Consider the following 18,625-nt stretch of genomic DNA (forward strand, 5'->3'; position numbering starts at 1 on the left):
GACTGACAACTACACTATTTATATGTTACTGTAAGTTACTGTAAAAGCCGTCACGATTAAACAACCAATAAGAGTAATAAACAATGGCACGTCATATGAAAAACCTTAAGTAACATTCTTCACATTTCAGTGTATGTTACTATATCTATTGTAATACTTAGCCCATTTACAATAGAAATATTACTGATGTTTTAACTTTTTTAAACGATTTCTCTTTTTACCAGAAATACATCAAAACATAAAGCAGTGTCCCCATGCCTTGAGATGTGTATGGTCCTCCTCAACAATACATGGTAAGTTAATATTTGTACACATTATTGTTTATCTGTTCACTATTTGGCATGCAGCATGGTCCAGGAGTTTATCCACCCTTGTTTGTCCCCCTAGCCTGTAGTTGGATATTTTGTATTTGAGAAATATGGTATATTTATTTGTATCATTTGCTAATACATTTGTTTTTCTTCTTTCAGTGACCTGTATGTGGCAGTGCAAACATTGTGTTGCTAAGAGAGAAGAAGGTACAAATTACTAAAACATTATAATTAGTGCTGTCAAACGATTAAAATATTTAATCGCGATTAATCGCATTTATGTCATAGTTAACTCGCGATTAATCGCAAATTTGTATCTATTCTAAATGTCCCTTCATTTATTTTTTTTCCATCATTTTCTTTTCGTTTTAATGCTCTTATCAACATGGAAAAGTGGATTGGCTTGCTTTACGCAAATGTTTTATTTTATTGAAAAACAACATTGCCAAACAGGGCGGTACAAAAGAAAATGATAAAGTGCACATTTCAGGTAAACAAGGACTCAGCCTATAGTGCAGTGTAACCATGGCTTATTAAAAAAAATTCAAGTTTGCTGTGAACATAGCAGTCAGGCCTCTTATTTCAGAAACAATGAACCATAACAGTTAGGTTACCAATAAAAGGTAGGCTTACTACTTCTTTGCTTTTAGCCAGCTACTCAAACAGACAAGCAACAAAATAACAAATAAACAAAATACACAGGCAAGTGTCGGCCTACTTTGAAATAAATTAAACACAGAACTTTGTAGGGCTATTTGAATCCTCCCCATGTTTGTGGAAAATGTATGAAATAAGAAGTACCCTATTTTTAAATAAATAAAACCATATAGCTGCAGCCTAATAGTGTAACGTATTGGGTTTATGTTTATGTTTGGTTTTGACGTATGTTCAGTTAAACACTGTGTTGAAGGAGCGTTCTGATGTCTGAGGGTCAGTGAAGGGGTCGGGGTGGAACATGTGACTGTTTGGACCAATAGGATGGGGTTGTTCTGGGATCGGGGCTCAATGAGGAAGTGAAGTGCTGTTGATGTGTGCGAGTGAGAAGTGCACATGTCCGTGTAGAGGATTATAAAAGCTACTAAACCACGAAGAAGTTCCGTGTCCTGTGGAAGCAGGGACGCTACAATAGCTTAAAAATATATATTTTAGTTGGCGAAATATTAAAACAAAAAGCGAGAGCAGGTCAGACTGGATCCGAACACAGATACTGAAGCTGCAGCTGCATCTCTGCTTTAACTTGCGTTAAAAAAATTACAATGGGTTTGCGTTAACGCCGTTAATAACGCGTTAAACTGACAGCTCTAATTATAATGTACATCATCATTATGGAAGAGGCCAACATTATCTGTGCATATGTTGAGTATTTGCCTTTGGGGCTCCTGAGACCAAAGTATTATCAACCACACAAATACCATGCTCAAAACTTGCAGATGGCTGCAGAATTGTTTTTTTAGTACTTCTGCCTAAAATTCAGAATATTTTCAGAATTGGTTCCCTATTTTTCCACAGGATGATGCAATACATACAAGACGAGCATGCATCCTGAAGTCCTTGTGCATCTACCTGAACGAAGACCATGGACACTCAAGGAATATATGGTGAGTTGCCTATAGTAGGTGTTACAAAGTAGCCATAGACCAGTCTGAGAGGGCACATATTTACTTACTTCATTACATTTTAAAGGACCTAAAACAATATTATTAACCATTTTAATTTATATTGTACTGAGTCAGGCAGGTATCATTCATGCACACTCATAAATTAAAACACAAATGAACAGAACGCAGCATTAAGATAAAGGAAGTCTTCATTGATCACCAGATGGGTTCAGTTCAAATCAAAAATGTATCCACGTATTTATCTCTGTCCAAAAGGCATCACATTTTATTCAAGCAGCTCCTTTTGATCATATTGGCAATGGTTGATAATCTAATGATTCTGCATCTCACACCATAACCAGTCTCTGGTTACTGTAGCAGCAGTACTGTGTGTATGTGTTAGCAGCAGACTAGCAGCTGTGTTTGGGTATAGAAGTGCCTACAAAATATAATTATCATATATATATATTTAAATAAACAGCTGTAATGCTGCATTGAACGCTAATGGTCAGCTTTGTGTTACCTAATGCAGTGCAAAATAAACTGCAGGTTGATATGGTTCTTAGGAAATGGCCGCCCAGTTTTATGCAGTGCTCTTGATGTAGTTGATCCATATTCTCTCATAGCGGCTGAAGTCTGTAGCTCTTTTATAGTGATTGTTGGTCTCTGTCTTACTCTTTCCCTAGTTTTCAAATGAATGCTTTCAGTGCTCACTGGGGTGTCCAACCTTAGATTTCATTTTGTACCATTTTTTTAATGTATGCATCTGAATCACTTCTGTACCTCATCCTCATAAAACTTCTAATGTTTGTTTTACAATTGACAATTTTATGATCAGCAACTAGCATAATTAACTTTGTCTAGACTCAGATCAAATGTATTTATTGTGATATTTTACTTCACAGAACATAGACACTGAAGCCAACACTTCCATTGGGAAAACTGTGATGGGAGTGCACGTCATAAAGGAGGTGGGTGCGGAGCCTGAAGATGAGCCAGAGGACATTGGTGTCCTGATTGAGGGTATGGATTGCCTGTGCTCTGCTCTTTGAAGAAGACTGATAGAAGCCCGGTGGACTAGTGGCAGAAACTTGGACTATGGGCAGAAAAGGTCTCTGGTTCGACTCCACGGAGAAACAACAAAAAGACGAAGCTGGATTGGTCTGTCCAAAAATCCAAGAGGATTCTCCCTACCCTGTCTAGTGCCCCTGAGCAAGGCACCTTACTCCCCTAACATCTGCTCCCCGGGCGCCGTACATGGCTGCTCACTGCTCTGTGTGTCCTGCACCAGATGGGTTAAAAGCAGGGGTTAAATTTCCCTACAATTGCATGAGTGTGCTTGTGCATGTGTTTGGGACAAATAAATGTATCTTAATCTGTATCTTAATGTTAATATATATGATTTCTTTGTTTTTCGTTTTGAAATTTCAAAATTTGAGGTACATTTTTTTTCAAAGAGACTATTTAATTTAGTTTGCGCAATGGACTGAGACTGTTGTTGAAGATTGTTGTCTCAGGTTGAAAGGTCTCCTACCTTTGTGTGTGGATGGAGCAGACACAGAGCATTGTTTTTGAACACACATCTACACAGATGTTACTACATGGACAATTGTGGCTTTTCTGTGAGTGGAGCAGTTTTACTAGCTTACGAACACACAATGAATGCCTTCTCTTAAATGTTCAATAGAATAAATACACCAGTACTGTTTATAGACTCCTTTAAAATGTATTATTTGTATTTTTTTTTTTTTTTGGCAGTGAACGACACGTGTTAATTCAGTGTTTAAAATGGTGTTAAAATGCAAATTGTTGTTGTCATGCACACATAATTGTATTATGGGCCAAGAATATTTGGTGGTTTTCAATGTCATTTTATTGCATTTTTATAAATGGGTTCAAAAAGTTGAATTGTTGCATAATAAAAAAAATAAATAAAATGTAAAATGGTTATGTATGTTGTCCTGTTTTATGTATGTTAGTGAATATTTGGTAATTTAATTCAAATGAATGCAACACTAATTAAAACAACAAGATTGACATTAGTATAGCAGACAAAACCTACATTAGTTCATTCAACAAGACTGAATTGTGTTGCACTAAAGTGTTTGACCAATGTAAACTAAACTTAAATGAATTAAACTAGACTAAGTAGCTACGAACATTTTAATTCAATTAAAAGCACATTAGTTGAATGAACATATTCAAATGACATTCAACCCACACATCTATGTGATGTTCAAGTAACACAATCAAGATAGACTGATATAACTTGATTTGTTTAGATGGAATATAAGTGGCAAGATAAAATTACGTTCACCCAATGAATTATTTTTTTGAGTGCACACTGTTATTCTTTTAAAACACATGACTGTTCCTGAGCTGAACTGAGTGACGATCCAGGATTTCTTTCCACTTTTTTAACATTGCGATAGAGGGCTTTTTGAAGTCTGATGGATAAAATCAGGAATATTTATGGTACTGATATTTATGACTGTGTGCAATTTGGTGCGGAACCAAATATAAGACCGGATCTAGTGGATTTAAATGTATGACAGGGATATGATGGGTCTTGACAGAGGTATTTGAGTGCAATTCAAGTTTGACATATGACAGGAACAGAATACGAGTGGTGTGATCATTCCAACTAAACATTGTGTGTGCCAGAAGGTGAGCTGGACATCATTAATAGAAATACAGAAATATAACATGAAACTGAATACTTGCAAAGTAAAATAGTGATAGATCTGTGAAAAGATATATGCGGACGAAAAAGGATTAAGTCAATGCATCCAGATAAGTCTGAAGACAGCATCTCCAGACTGGACTACAGTAGAAGGAATTATTTTCTCAATAGGTGTTTATGTTTTCCGGTTCAGAATGAAAATGACACCAGCAGCCAGGTCGAAAAATTGTGGACTGACACATCGTGAACACAAAATAAATGGCCCCTGACATTGACCTCACGATGATTTATTGGTTTATATATTCCTGTCCTGTGGCTGCAGAGAACTGGTTGGGAAAAAGGGAACTGTGAAGTGTAAAAGAGTCTCTTCTACTCATTAAAAGCGGAACATTGTTCGCACACACACACAAGTAAACATTCTCAGACAGTTATTTTCAGCCTATTTGCTCCAGAGGTAGAGAACTCTCCACCGTGCCATCAAAGAACTTCACTGTCGAAGTCAAACTCATGCATATTTATCACTTTTCCAATCTGCGCTGAGAGCAGGGGGTGTCAGGGGGTGTCGGGGGGGGGGGGGGGGCGTGGATCCACACCCTCCGCTTCCTCCCCTCCGCTGATCCTCTCTGAGCTCTCTTTGTGTTCCCTCCTCTAATCAACAAACAGGTTGCTTTGCTTCAGTGCCTAGGGCTGAAGTCACATTTTCATTATTGTGCGACGTACGCTTTTGAGGCTGGGGCCTATTATCTCGAAAGGAAAGTGGCTTTTCCTAAGCCCCCCCCCCCCAACTCGCTCTGATCACAGGCCGCTGTCCGGCGCATTCGCCACATTAAAGCCTGGAGTGTTTAACTTTGAATAAAGAGAAGTTAACCACTTCAGGCACAGGGCGAGTTTCCCACGACTCTTCGCTCTCTGTTTGCCATCTTTAGGCAATAATATGGTTAATGTCTTCAAGTGAGAGCGCCGAGGGTGTTTTGGAAAGTTTGTATCATCAGAGGCAAGAGCGTCATGTGCGGAGAACGCTCGCTCGCACGGACACTCGACTCTGCTCTACCTGACCTGCCAGAAAATAAATTAAAAGTTAAGGTCACTGAAAAGGCTGCAGACACTAAAGGCCTCTGCAAACCATCAACAGGTCAAATCCTCGTTTACAGCTAATCCAAAACACGCATACTTCCAATTCCAATCCAATCCATTTGAATCCATCTTCCCCCAGAATAAGTCCATGAAGACAGTGTCAGAAACCTTCTCCGACCACAATACCCCGCCTCAGTTCTACACTATAACATACCAGCTGTCGTTTAACAACATTAATTGAATGCTCCGAGCATGACTCGAGTTTTACAACCCAACTTTATAGCTCGTACAGGCAGAAGGAATCTCGAGCGGTTGAGTCAAAACCACGGAGGTCAGCGAAACGGGCCATCGAGGGAACCGCAGCTTTTTAAGTTATCTGACATAAGTCTGTGAGAACGGCGAGAGGTGAGAGAGGAAGTGGCCATTATGAAGTTTAAGTATTTATCCAAACTACATGATGGGAAACAGTCACAGAGGGTTTTCTAGCTGCCGTTAGCCTAGCTGAGTCACGGTTACCACAAGAGAAAGGTACGTTTTTTAACGCCTCTAACGTTTAGCTTAGCTGTGGCTATTTGAGCTAATGATGTTAAATATTTTTACGACGTTAGTTTGCTAAGCTTCTCATCTTCCAAATATCAACAAAATAATAACATTTCTAAAAGATTATCAATTTAGCTATACAGCAAATTTAGCTAGCTAGCATGAAGTGATACTTGACTCATACGTAATGAATCCTCCAATGTCAAATAACTTAATAATTCAAGACCAAAAGGTGAATATATAGATGCTACAGTCTCTACCAATGTAATTGTTACTAATTTCAATTTCTCTAAACTTAAAATGCAGTTGGAGTGATTTATTTTTGCTGTATTGTTTAATGACAAACGTTACTTTTTCACAAACTGGTCAGTTTAACTTCTCGTGAGGTTCACCGACTTCTAACAACCCCCCCCCCCACTGTTAACTGACTGTGCCATGACTGTTCACTCCTGACTCCTCAGATCGGTATCTGACAGCATTTATCCAGAACATTCCACGAGGGGAACACATTGTCGAGAGGGGTGTGGTGTTAGGTGAAATAACGTGGTTTAATATCGTGGTGAACTTGGTATTGTTTTGTCAGTGGGAGGGGAACAGGAGACTTTCATGTTCCCTCCTGAGGGCGGAAGGCCGGCTGCAGCAGGGTCGTGTCGAGTTTTAAGACAAACGAAAGAATCCTCGGGACACCACATGCCTTTGGAAACACTATCTCATCTGTGCTCTGCTTTCAATCTTTGACTCGTGGATTCCGCAGCATCGTACACAAAGTTCACATCTCCCGTGCACCTGCTCGATCACGGGCAGAGGAGCTGCTCTGAGCAATCATCAACATTTTTCAGGGTCATTAAATAAATGCTCCGAGACAAAGTGTTTACAGACTCATAACTTTCTTATGACGTCTAACTTTTATCAGGTTTTCAAACAACTGTCCAAACTGGATATCGTGAAAGGGCGATTTATCAAACCAGAAAACAAAAGCAGGAGCACAACTGATTTGGTTGTTGTGTGTGTGTGTGTGATGAAGAAATCATTTGGACCACATGAGGCTTGTTAGTCATGAGTTCATATGCATTCTTCAACGCTGACATCCCGCCTCTCTCGAGACAGAAGTGTGTGTGGACATCATCACTTTGGCTCCGGCATCTTGTTTATAGATTTACAGTATTTAAGCTGTTTATGCTGAGGGAGGAAATAAAGATAGTGGAGTAATAAAACTGCCCTCCTCAGTGCAAAGACGGCCTACACTCTTATCTTGTGTGGTTGTGTCCGTCTTGTTGTTGTCTTCGTTGCAGGCAGAGAGGCAGAAAGAAACTGAATGAAGGTACAAAGGTGGCAGGGTTTGTGGGGTTGGCGACAGTTGGGCTTTTCTATTATGTATGGGCGCAGGTGGGCCTTACACCACCCTGCCGACCCCCCAGCAGTCCCCAGTGCCGGGCCTTTGACTTTGAGCTTTGACCCATGGTGCCCTATCGGTCGGCTGGCAGACCAGTGGTGATCCGATCCACCCTGATCCACGCGATGGACGGCAGGCTCAGCCACAAAGGTCAAGGTGGCGTCTGGGGCGCCGAGGCTTTCCCTCTCTTTGATGCTGTGTGAAGCGGTCGAGCGGAAGCAGCACAAAAGCCTTTTGTTGCCCTGAAATCACGGAAGTCATTCAAAATTAAACAGCACGTTGCTTCCTTTGCTGAAGAAAGGCGGAAAACATTACTCGCATATTGGTGAATGAGCTGGGAAGTAAATAAATGAAAACAGAGCAAGTTGATCAACATTTTTCTTTACTAAAAGTGTTGATTAAAGAATAAAAATAACTAAAATAGAATGGTGTGCCCTCGCCAAGGCCCAACCGCCTCCTTTAAATTCAATCAAGCTGCACCAAATTGCAAACAGTGTAATCAGTCCTCTATATAAGACAAATGAATAATTCAATGAAATCAGTGATAAAGTCAAAAATCTCACGTCAGAAAATTGCTGGAGCCGACCTTTTGTCAGGATCTGTGCCAAAAATCTGCTGGGGTCTCTCTTGGCCCATGTCCCATCATTCCCCTTTCATTAAAGTCTGTCCTGTTGTATTTGTGTAATCTTGCTGGAAAAAAACCAACAACCATTAAACAAACTGCACTTCAGTGTTAAAGATAAAGCAGCTGAAACATCCTCCTGGGAGACAGAAGACTGAATACAACTTTCTTTTACTGCTTAAACTGATCCTTTTGTGTATAACTGGCGGAATGCCCCTTTACAAATTTATGCTGCATTTCTTTGTTTTAAACTACAATAAATATGTGTTTGACATTCAATATCCCATTAAAGTCCAATAATAGCTAATCTGGAGCGTACATTCAGTTCATTGACTTTCCTCAACAGATGATGTTCGAAGTTTGGAAAAAAGTATTTTCTTTTCTACGTTTCTGACATTTTAATATTAAGTGATCAATCAATAATAAAAATAAGCAGAAGTTGCAGCCATAGATTAGAGTGAAATTGTAAGAGGCCGTCTGGTGTTGTCACAGTTGGCATGATGACTGCACATCCATCTTTTAAACATGTGCCGTTTGTAAAATGAAATGATCCGTGGCTGATTGCAGGTTGGACTTTAAAAAATTGAATGCAGCCTTTGTTTCACGACAGCAGAGTGAACTTCACGTTCTTTGCGCTGTCACGACAACCTCGAAGAAAAGATATCTGTTGAAAGCTGCACGCTGTGATCACTATGGCAGGTAGTTCCACATCCTGTAAACCATGAGAGAGTGGATTGGTCACGGACACGGACGCTGGGTGTGATAATCCAGAGAGGCGGCGCGCTATCGCATCCCACAGAGTTAAAGAACATCCTCTTTTATGTGTCTGTGGTGAGAAGCCAAGTAGAAATAGAAAGAAAATCCGGCAACAGGAAGGGACTTGTCATTGTGGCGCTGTTTGTGTGGGAGCAATTAAAGCACAGGGGAGACTGCAGTGCTCTGGTGTGATTATGCAGCCATGAGAGGAAAGGCAACAACCACACGGAAGCGTTCCTCAGGTTTCCAACCCACAGGACTTTGTGACAGTCTAGACCTCTAAACCTGTTTGCATGATCCGATAACCAGGTTTTGCAATAAATCCTCTCGCAGTAAACAACGCCTCCGTGGTTCTGATTCGGGATGTCCATACAAGGAATGTTTTGTCGTAATGCCACATCATAAAACGAGGATTTGCAGCGGGTGGAAAGTATGCTGGATCTTTTATGAGAGAGGCAACTGTAGTTTTGGACGCGCCTGGGTTTGACATTTAAGAAGCATGCGCCGACTCACTGAGCTGGTGTCACTGGAACAGCCCATGTGTCTTCTTCTAGTTTCTTAAGCAACAGCTAGATGTGGTCGAACGCGGAAGGAAACAGTGTGGCACGATGGTTTATTCTGAAGGGAAATGCGGTGGCAGAAGAAAGGTTGACGCTGAAAAACAGCTGCAGTTTGTAAGTTTCCCTTCAACCGGTTGCCAGTTTGGGGAGTAACCTCGTGAAATTCCATCTGTGGAGACTTTTCCCTGACAAGAGAAGGTGATAAAATCAGCGTGGTGTAACAGTGTCTCTGTCAGAACAGTAGCTTAGCCTCTGTGAAGCAGGGATGAACAGCTCTGACTGGGAATCTGGAGTATTGGTTTTATGATTAACACCAATGCCTGAACACGAGCCAAAAAGGTCCTTGTACCTTATTAACACTTCAGGGTCGGACAGAGCGGCCAATTACAAACCGACCTCCAATGCAAATCAGACCCTCATCAATTGGCTTTCTACCTGAAAGGCCGGCATGAATAAATTAACTCCATGCTAATGAGGTTTGATTTCTATTCAGCTCAAGGAGAACCTCTTCTGTGGTTGTCAGGGGCAGCTGGTGGGAGGACCTCCAATCCCCCTGTCTTGATAAATATTGAGGCTGGGGCTTATAACTCCCCCCCGCTCCCCCCTGCAATTAATCCATCCTCACAAGATGGAGTGGGTTTCATCGTGGAGGCCTGACTTCGAACCCGGTGCCAAATGCCATTGCTCTTTGTCCGGACAATGCTAAGAGCTCTTGGGTTCAGTTCTAGATGGCTGCACTTAGGAGACACAGCTCTGGCCCACTCATGCATGCTGCACCAGTAAAAGACCCGATCCCAGCAACTGACGGGCGCCTCTCCAGATAAAAAATGACCGAATGGTGCAGCCAATGTATTTTCCTTGGGGGGAACTCAGCCAAAGGGTATACAGTAATAACTGGTGGCATATACGCATTTGGCAGAAAGGGAAGTTAAGGTGCCGGTTCAGTGTGAGCAGACCACCCAGGACGTCCGGCGCTGGTTGACAGAGTCGTCCGATTGTCTGTCCAACAGACATACTCCACATTCCCTGGCAGGCAGCAGGCAAAATGCAAACAGCATGTTCGAAGGAACTGTACTGACACAACTTGTCGTGGACAGACGCCAGAACTAGCTTAAAAAAGGAAAACTATATATTCTGCGTTCGTGTCCCAATTGTTGTCATCAGCAATCATCTATATCCAGACGTTCATAATGAGAATCATATGATACCGAATGCCAAAGCACTTATGCACGCTCTCTCTCATACTGGTTTCCCTGATGCAGACGACGTATCTAAATATGACATGTGAGCCCCGGGTGTATTCTCCCCCTCGGTTCTGTGTATATGTCTGGGCAGAGTGATGTTATCCAGCACCAATGTCAACTCCTGGTCTCCGTGCATGGCTGACCTGCTAAGGTGTTGGATAATATTCCCTGTAGGGAGCTGAAACTCGAGATGACAACCGGTTCATCATGCTGCCCGACAGCCAGCTAGTTCTCATTCCTGATGCCCCAATTAGCACCTGGCCTCCCCTTCACATGTCACCAGCCGCTGGTCTTTGACACGGAATCAAACTGTCCCGTTCAGCCGCTGGCTTTTAGCCTTGACCCCTCACCTGGCCTCACCAGGAGCCTCCAGTTACCTCTCACAGTAAATCTGTGACTCCACTGTCTCATAGAGTCTTTCAGTGCGAGGGGATTCAGCACCAGTTCCACCAGGTGGGACGCGTCTGGCGTCTTCAAGGCTGAAACTGTGTCATATATTAAAATAAGCTGCACTTCCCATGTGTCGTGATGTCGCTGAGGTCATGGGTTTGTTTCTGTTGCTGTTGAGTGAAGGTTAAGATTTGCTGCGAGTGCAACAATTACAAACGCACCTGTTAGAAACGTTCGCAGTTGGGAAAAGGATTGTTTCCTTTCGCTTTTGATCTAGCTGCTTAAGTGTATTCAGGTCTTAAGACTGCTTGGAATAATGGAAATGGAATCAATGCCTTTCAGAAATAGCAGAGTTTCAGTATGAGAGTACAATGGACAGTTCAATAACCTCAGTTTAGAATATATGCACTCTACAACAGAGGTAGGAATACAAACAAACTTGCATAAATGGTTTCAAGGATCAGTTTATTGATTTGAGATAATGCCGACCTCCAGCCCGAGGATTTTCTCCAGTTGACCTTGGCTAAGAGTTTCTGTCTTTTGTTCGTATTGATGACCATTGATTACCTTTCAACATGTTGCCGAGAAGGAATATATGAAACCTTCAACAGGGGGAGCGAGGTCAGACGCAGGAATGGCTTAACACAGAGGCAGGAGGACGACAGGCTGACAGAGAGCAGGCTGTCAAACAACTCATACGCTGTCAGCCCGAGGCGGTGCAAGCTGGAGCTCATCACATTCACCAACCCTCCCGCAGAAAACCCTCCATGCTGCGACTCAGGTAATTAGATAGAGATCCCAGGACATGAGTCTGGGGGGAAAATGCAAACTCATTCACTCAAGAACTAGCTCTCCTCATGCCGTGGACAGAGCAGTATTCAGGCTCAGAAGACACACATGCATCGCTAACCTACAGCTATTTGCAGCATGTCTCTGTATGCCCTCGCTGACAGCTTTGACAGGCCCATGCTTCTGCCCTCCCGGGAATTCTCCATAACCACAGAGCATCACTAATTCTACTTCAGAGGCTCTATTATGTTTACCACTGGAAGAATAGAGATGCTAATGTTCAGGTCTAATGTAAGAAAGAGGTAGAAAATAATTAACCTGAAGGTAGAGACTAAAGACCTTCTCATCGGCCTTTGACAGCATTGATCTTTGACTCTCTGACCTTTGTCTTGACCCCAAAAGACCACGGCATACCGTTAACCATCCACGTCTGATGCCTGTTACACTGGATGCATTAAGCAGCCCATTTAAAGAATCCTTTAAAGGGCTAGGAAGCGATATGAATCATTCCATTAGGAAAAGAAAACCTGAGCATCACATTATTCTGTCTCGGTCTTGACATTACATCACCTATGGTTGATGTAAAATCAGCAAAGACACCCTTTTTTTAAATAGTAAAAGATACTGATACCTCAGGGTTTCTGTGGGGTCTTAAAAATCCGATTGTTTACTATAATAAAGACCTATAGTTTGTCTTAAATCTATTTAGGTAGGTCTTAATTATTTTTAAATGATGTAACTTTATTTCTGCTGTGCTTTAAATCTTGCAAGAGAAATCTTTTTTCTTAACGATACAGATTATTATCAACTGTCTCTACTTTCTTCTGTCTCTGCCTGTAGCTGAAATCTGTGGAAACCTTGTATTTAACATAACTGCTGCACCAGCTTGTAGATTTTGTTTCAGAACTGTGCGTAGCTTGCAAAGCTAAAAACCACATAGTTTCAACAATGACTCGGGAGAAAGTTAAACAAGCGAAATTCAATAAAGTCAAGGAATGCTCATTGAGGCTCTTAGTACGAGCAAATACACACAATCTCTCTCAGACTATACGGACACACACTCGCTGCTAAAAACCCTCACCACCGAGTAAACATGCTTAAAAGACTGACGTCCAACTGCAGCGTCTGAACTCCCTTTTGAATAATGGGGAGCGAGTGGAGTATCAGTAGTAATGAGGCATGATGAAAGTGCCCAGGGATCCGGTGTATCTGCTCTCTGAAGCCTGGTTCTGTTCAGGTTGCTATCGAGCCCATGTGGCTGGTGCCGTTGCGAGCGAGCGCTAATTGAACCGCACACATCGTCTTAATCAATGTTTCCTGCGTGTCCAGAAAATCTACATTATCCACACGAAAGCCCATGAATGGCCCCGTTCACTCTCAAATAAACATCTTTAAGGGCTCGTCACACGTACTGTATGTATTTCTGTATTGAATCCTGGAGGTTTGCCAGAGCAGGGTGAGACCGCTGATGAGATTAAATGATCCTGATCCTGAACGCAGACCACTGCACCCAGCTGCCAACTCTACGGGAAAAAATGAGGCCCCGGATTGTTGATCCACATTTTCTAGAAAGGAATTTTTGGCATCAGTGGGGCCGACTGCGGATACAGTAGCAAAACTAATAAGCAGCGTATTGCTTTACAGTATTAGACCAGCAGGAGGTAATATGGTAGTGTTAATACGATACCAAAACAGAACAGTAGCTCAATGTCTTAGGTGAAGCTGTACGTTGTCTGAGCAAACATTATAGGTATTGAAACATATTAAAGTTAAAATCAACAGCATGTTAACACTATCATCATAGACACAACTCACTATTAGTGTTGTTAGTTTTGAGCTGCGGATGCACAAGGTGGAAAATCTATATTCAGATTTCAGGACAGATATATTTTCTTAAAAAAGGAATATAAACTTTTACATTTAACAAAATAAGCCAAATGTTCAAGCACTATCGTAATGTAAGCAGCTTCACCCTCAACTTTAGCCTGAATTAAATTGTCTACCATTGGAAGTGTATTTACTAAAACCAATGACGTTTTCGATAATTGACAATTTCTGATACAACACAGATTTTGAATGGTACTAAACAGGCATCAAGTTAAATTTCAAGTCCCCACAGTCCAATAGAATATGACAAGTAAGTACAGAGGGCTACACCTTCTTGTAGCCGACCCCAAACCATTGGAAAACTCTTGATTGCTAATTGCTAACAGCTTTCGGTGGGCTAGTTATTGACGAGGCTCCGTGAGACCGTGAGCCCTCTATGCCGACGCTGATCATCTAAGAAGAAACATGTGGAAGCATCATTTCAATTGTCAGATTAGTGTAATTGAGTCAAGTTTCTGTCGGAGTCTAATCCGTATAAAACGTTAAAAAGCTTCTGCATTTCTAAAACAAGCCAGACTGTTGACAATTTCATCAAGATGAAACCACTTCTGTTATAATCAATCAATATTAAGAGCTTTTAAAAGGCTTTACACAATCTCTCAAATTAATCTGAATGTTTGTGCACACGATCACATTTCGGCCTCGTTCTTGAAAAGTAAATACATCAAACATACCATGAAACGGGCCAAAGCAAATGTTGAGGAGTTATTATCTTTTATCAGAACAGTACTGCTGCTGTGAGCCTGTGTTTATTATCCGAGGCACGGAAGAGAAAGGCACCGCTTGAGAGTTCATTATTTGGGTTAGTTGCATTTTTCCCTGTTTATTATGCGGGTTTTAATTGTGGCCTGGCTGCGTTCGCCCCCAGAACCCACGAGTAAGCAGAGCGAGGCCGAGAGGAATGTCAGTGACAGCAACTTCTCCGCAGGTCGGGGGGCTTTGCGCCGGGAGTCCCATGAACCTGCCTTACCCCTGGTTTGGATTTCAGCAGCAACACAAGAAGGAAAAAGGGTGAGGATATCCAAGCGTCCAGATCTATGTACAACACAAGCGTCTGACTCGACAGTTTATTTTCTTGGTTTAGTTAGTTCCAGCTCGGGTTTTCACATCTGGCGGCAGAAGAATTCACACTCCGGGACGACATTTTTGGCCACCCGGCAGGTGCCAAAACACCTGCGCTCTCTCCCCCCACAGGGACACCGCCCACGTCCTCCACTATGACTCACCGTCCATCTTTCTGGCTGCTTAGTTTGGACGGAGCCCAGACTCCCTGAATTCTTCCCTCCGTAAAGAGTCCGGTGTTTAAGCGAGAAACGAACATCCACCTCAGGCCTTAAGAGTCTCCATACATCTGGTGCTTACCCATGCTGAACTCTCCCCTGCAGACAGCGGGAGTTATGACCCTCATCCTCCTCAACTCGAAAATGGGTATCGACTCATATGTCGCATTTTTTTAAGCTCAAGTGCTCGATCCTGAGCTGCAGCACAATATAAATTTACAGGGAAGTCGGCTGTTTATAGCTTTGGATATACACCCTGCTACTTTACAGCCCATCGTCTGCTGGGTCTTGACTCATGAATACAGCTAAATGCATTCTTCTAATTACAGCTCAATAAAAACAAACACACATCCAAACTCTCATTAAGACTGAAACTAAGAGTCTGTAAAAGAAATGGTGCTCTGCAGTCTAACTCTCCTTTTAAGGTGCTCCCCGAGGAGATGCACGCTTACAGTAAATACATGAATCAAATCTAATCTGCACTCAGAGGTAATAACGTGCTGCAGGATTACAGAGATTGCATTCTCAGCATTGTGACCTTTGACCTTTCAGGATGGCTATTTGGAAACTGACGAGTGAGTGGATAACGTGACTCGAGTCCTTAAAACCAGAGACAGTGATGGTTTCCTTTTAGGCAGTCAGTGGTTTGGGCTTTTATTTTCCCCTCGCGGTTATTTAATGACTCACACAGCGTGGAGAGCTGAGACAGAGTGGACCGTGAGGACAGGCTGGTTCAGACATTCAGAGTGAAACAAAAAACAATAATCCAAGAAAAGAACAAAAGAGAAATATGCAGGAATGACAGTATAAGCGTGCGAGGAAAGAACGAGCCGAATTTGGGAAATACGTGGCACATGGGGCATATTGAGTCTCAGTCTGAGGATGGAAAATCCCACCCTTGTTTGACTTCTCTATCTCTCTGACTGAGCGATGGATGAGTGACAGTCTCATCTGCTCCGTGAGGCCTAATTAGAGATGTTTAGATACCATTTTCTCCGGATTCCAATTTGGATACCTGGAATTTGCGTAGCGCCGCGATCCGATAAGAATAACAACTAAATACAGCTGTATCTACTAACCCTGCATGTAAGTGATGATTGCTGTTATTGTACGGCCTATTGCTGGAGTTGTAATTGACCACACGAGCGCTCCCCCTCAAAATGGAAGCCTTGCATACGTCACAAATCTGGCTAGCGCTACTCCACCGTAAATCAATTCCTGAAGTAGAAGGGATTTCCAGGAAAATAAGATTGCAGTGTTATCTGGGTGAAACTAATATACTCCAAAGATGTGGCATTTGCTCGGTACATAGATTTGCATTCTCGCCAAAGCCTGATCCGTAATCTTCGGCATTACCGGTTATCAGAACATCTCCAGGCCTAATCAACAGCAAGAGGTAGTGGGAGAGGATCAAATGTCTCCGTCAGCCCCTGCACACCAACACTCTGCACATGGGCACATGTGATCGGACGGCTCATCCACACTAAACCTTAACCTGCTCACCACCAAAGTACACTCTCAGTTCAAGGGATCATCAAAAATTCATAAAATAATCCACGTCAAAGAAATTAAATAAAACAGTAGATTCCGAACCAGAGGCAGCAACAATACCCATAGGCCCGTAGCACAGAGTGCTGTGATTAAAGTTTAACTAGGAACAGATCCAGGGACGGTCTGATGAGCAGTTCCACCTCCTGCTGAGCTTTGACTCTTTGCTTACACACAACGAATGGATGAGGTCCGAAAACAAAGCGTCAAGGCCTGAGGTGTGTTTGAGTTGGAAAAGTTAAACTATTTATTATCCAAAAAACCAGCATCGTTACACAAGATCTGCAAAGTCCGAGTAAGCCGTTATTCCATTATCACGTAGCCGCTGGCTAACCTTGATTATCGACCATTTGTTTAGCATTAGCGCTAAACACATGGCTCCAGTGCAATCTCCTTCCATCTGCGGCGAGTCACAACAAGAGGACAGAGGCCGTGTGGAGAGTTTCCAATCATCTTCATGTGTTTCTTCTTACCTTCGAATGTGAGGAAGACTCTCGGCAGAGGCTGAGGGAGGCAGGAGACCTCGGTGGGGAGGAGAGAGAGAGCCAGGAGGGAGAGAACCACAGCTGACACCAGAGGTGGCCTGGCCTTCACCTCCGGCCCGCCCATGACTGCGCCGCCGCTCAGGAACTACGAACGCTCACCGCTGCCTGTTGGAGAGAAAGACACGGACCTAGTTTGAAAGTTGTTCCAAACTTGTTGAAATCATACTGTTGCAAATTGTGTTTCTGCGAATGGAAAAGTAAAACACAACTATCCTTGTACCAGAAGAGCTTTGATGATTGAAATCTACTGGAACGAAACCTGAGGAAATATAGTTGTTAAATTTTGTCCTGCATGACAGGGTCGTACTCCACGTTGAAATATTATCATGTTGTCATTTATCGACTTTCCAGCAGAGAAACAAGCTATAAACACACGGTCAGTGACTTTTCATCACCTTATACCTTCTGCAAAGGCACTTTAGCAGATGGCGTCAGAAATAAAGCAAAAGTAAAAAAATAGGCTGCAACAGAATTAACACACAGGATACAACATAGCTTTTTACAGCCTTAAAAATGAATGTGTTGCCCAAACGTCATTGAATGAAGACGCCCTGTCGACCGGAGCACAACATGTCGGTTGAATCGCATCTCTTACGATATCCTTGCTGATGCACCCCTCTTAAAAAATGGATGAGTTAAATCTGCACAAAAGAGCTGCCGGAGAAAGTCTCCACCTCGGCCTTCTCTTGTTCCTTTTCTATATCAGGACAGGAGGAGCTCAATAATTGATGTTGGCAGGTAGTGTTCTGCCCGCTGGGCGCTGTACCTCCTGCGATCCAGAAGTCCACCGCTGGAGGAACGCTCGGCTGCTTCCACCCAAACGAGTGCTACAACAATGAAATCTGCACTGTAGAGATGAAAATTACCCTTTTGTTTTTTAACTTTTAATGCCTACAAGAAAAAAAAATATTTTTCAACAAGAGGGTGGATCCCGGCTCTCATGGCTTATTGATGTGCACTGAAAAATTGATGGGGCACCGGAGATAAGAAAGCTGCACGTTTGCATGAACATTTCAGTCTCGGGGTGTAGCGTACAAATAGGTTGAGATATGGGGCGTTGTGTGGTGAAGTGCAGCGTGAGTGATTTACAGCAGGGGCCGGACTTCCTCTGTTCAGGTGCATGAGGACAACATGTGGAGGAGTGCAGAGGAAAGGAATCTCTCTCTGGCTGCATGAGGAGGAATGAAGCAGCATGGGGTTTAAACCAGCCGGCTGCTGTACTGCAGCCCCCGTCTTACTGCATCTCTCTCACACACACACAGACACACACAGACACACACACACACCCTCCCCCAGAGCCTCCCTCAGCTCGGGCGTCTGCAGCTTCAGCCCGAGGCTCAGGACAGCCTTCGTCCTGTTCTGGCTTCTGTCCCTAATTCTGACAGGGTTGGTTTGCCAAAAATTA

The 18,625-nt window shown here is 42.7% G+C and overlaps 1 protein-coding gene across 1 annotated transcript in view; it reads right to left on the reverse strand.

The window, feature by feature from the left end:
- sema3c (sema domain, immunoglobulin domain (Ig), short basic domain, secreted, (semaphorin) 3C) overlaps nucleotides 1–17,269 on the reverse strand; it is a 35,854-nt gene extending 18,585 nt beyond the window's left edge. Inside the window, exon 1 of the mRNA XM_061076366.1 lies at nucleotides 17,149–17,269. The gene's annotated coding sequence lies outside the window, so the exon portion shown is untranslated. The remainder of the gene's footprint in view (nucleotides 1–17,148) is intronic.
- Nucleotides 17,270–18,625: the final 1,356 nt, after the last annotated feature.

Source organism: Limanda limanda, chromosome 1 (assembly GCF_963576545.1).
Source record: "Limanda limanda chromosome 1, fLimLim1.1, whole genome shotgun sequence".
NCBI lineage: Eukaryota > Metazoa > Chordata > Actinopteri > Pleuronectiformes > Pleuronectidae > Limanda > Limanda limanda.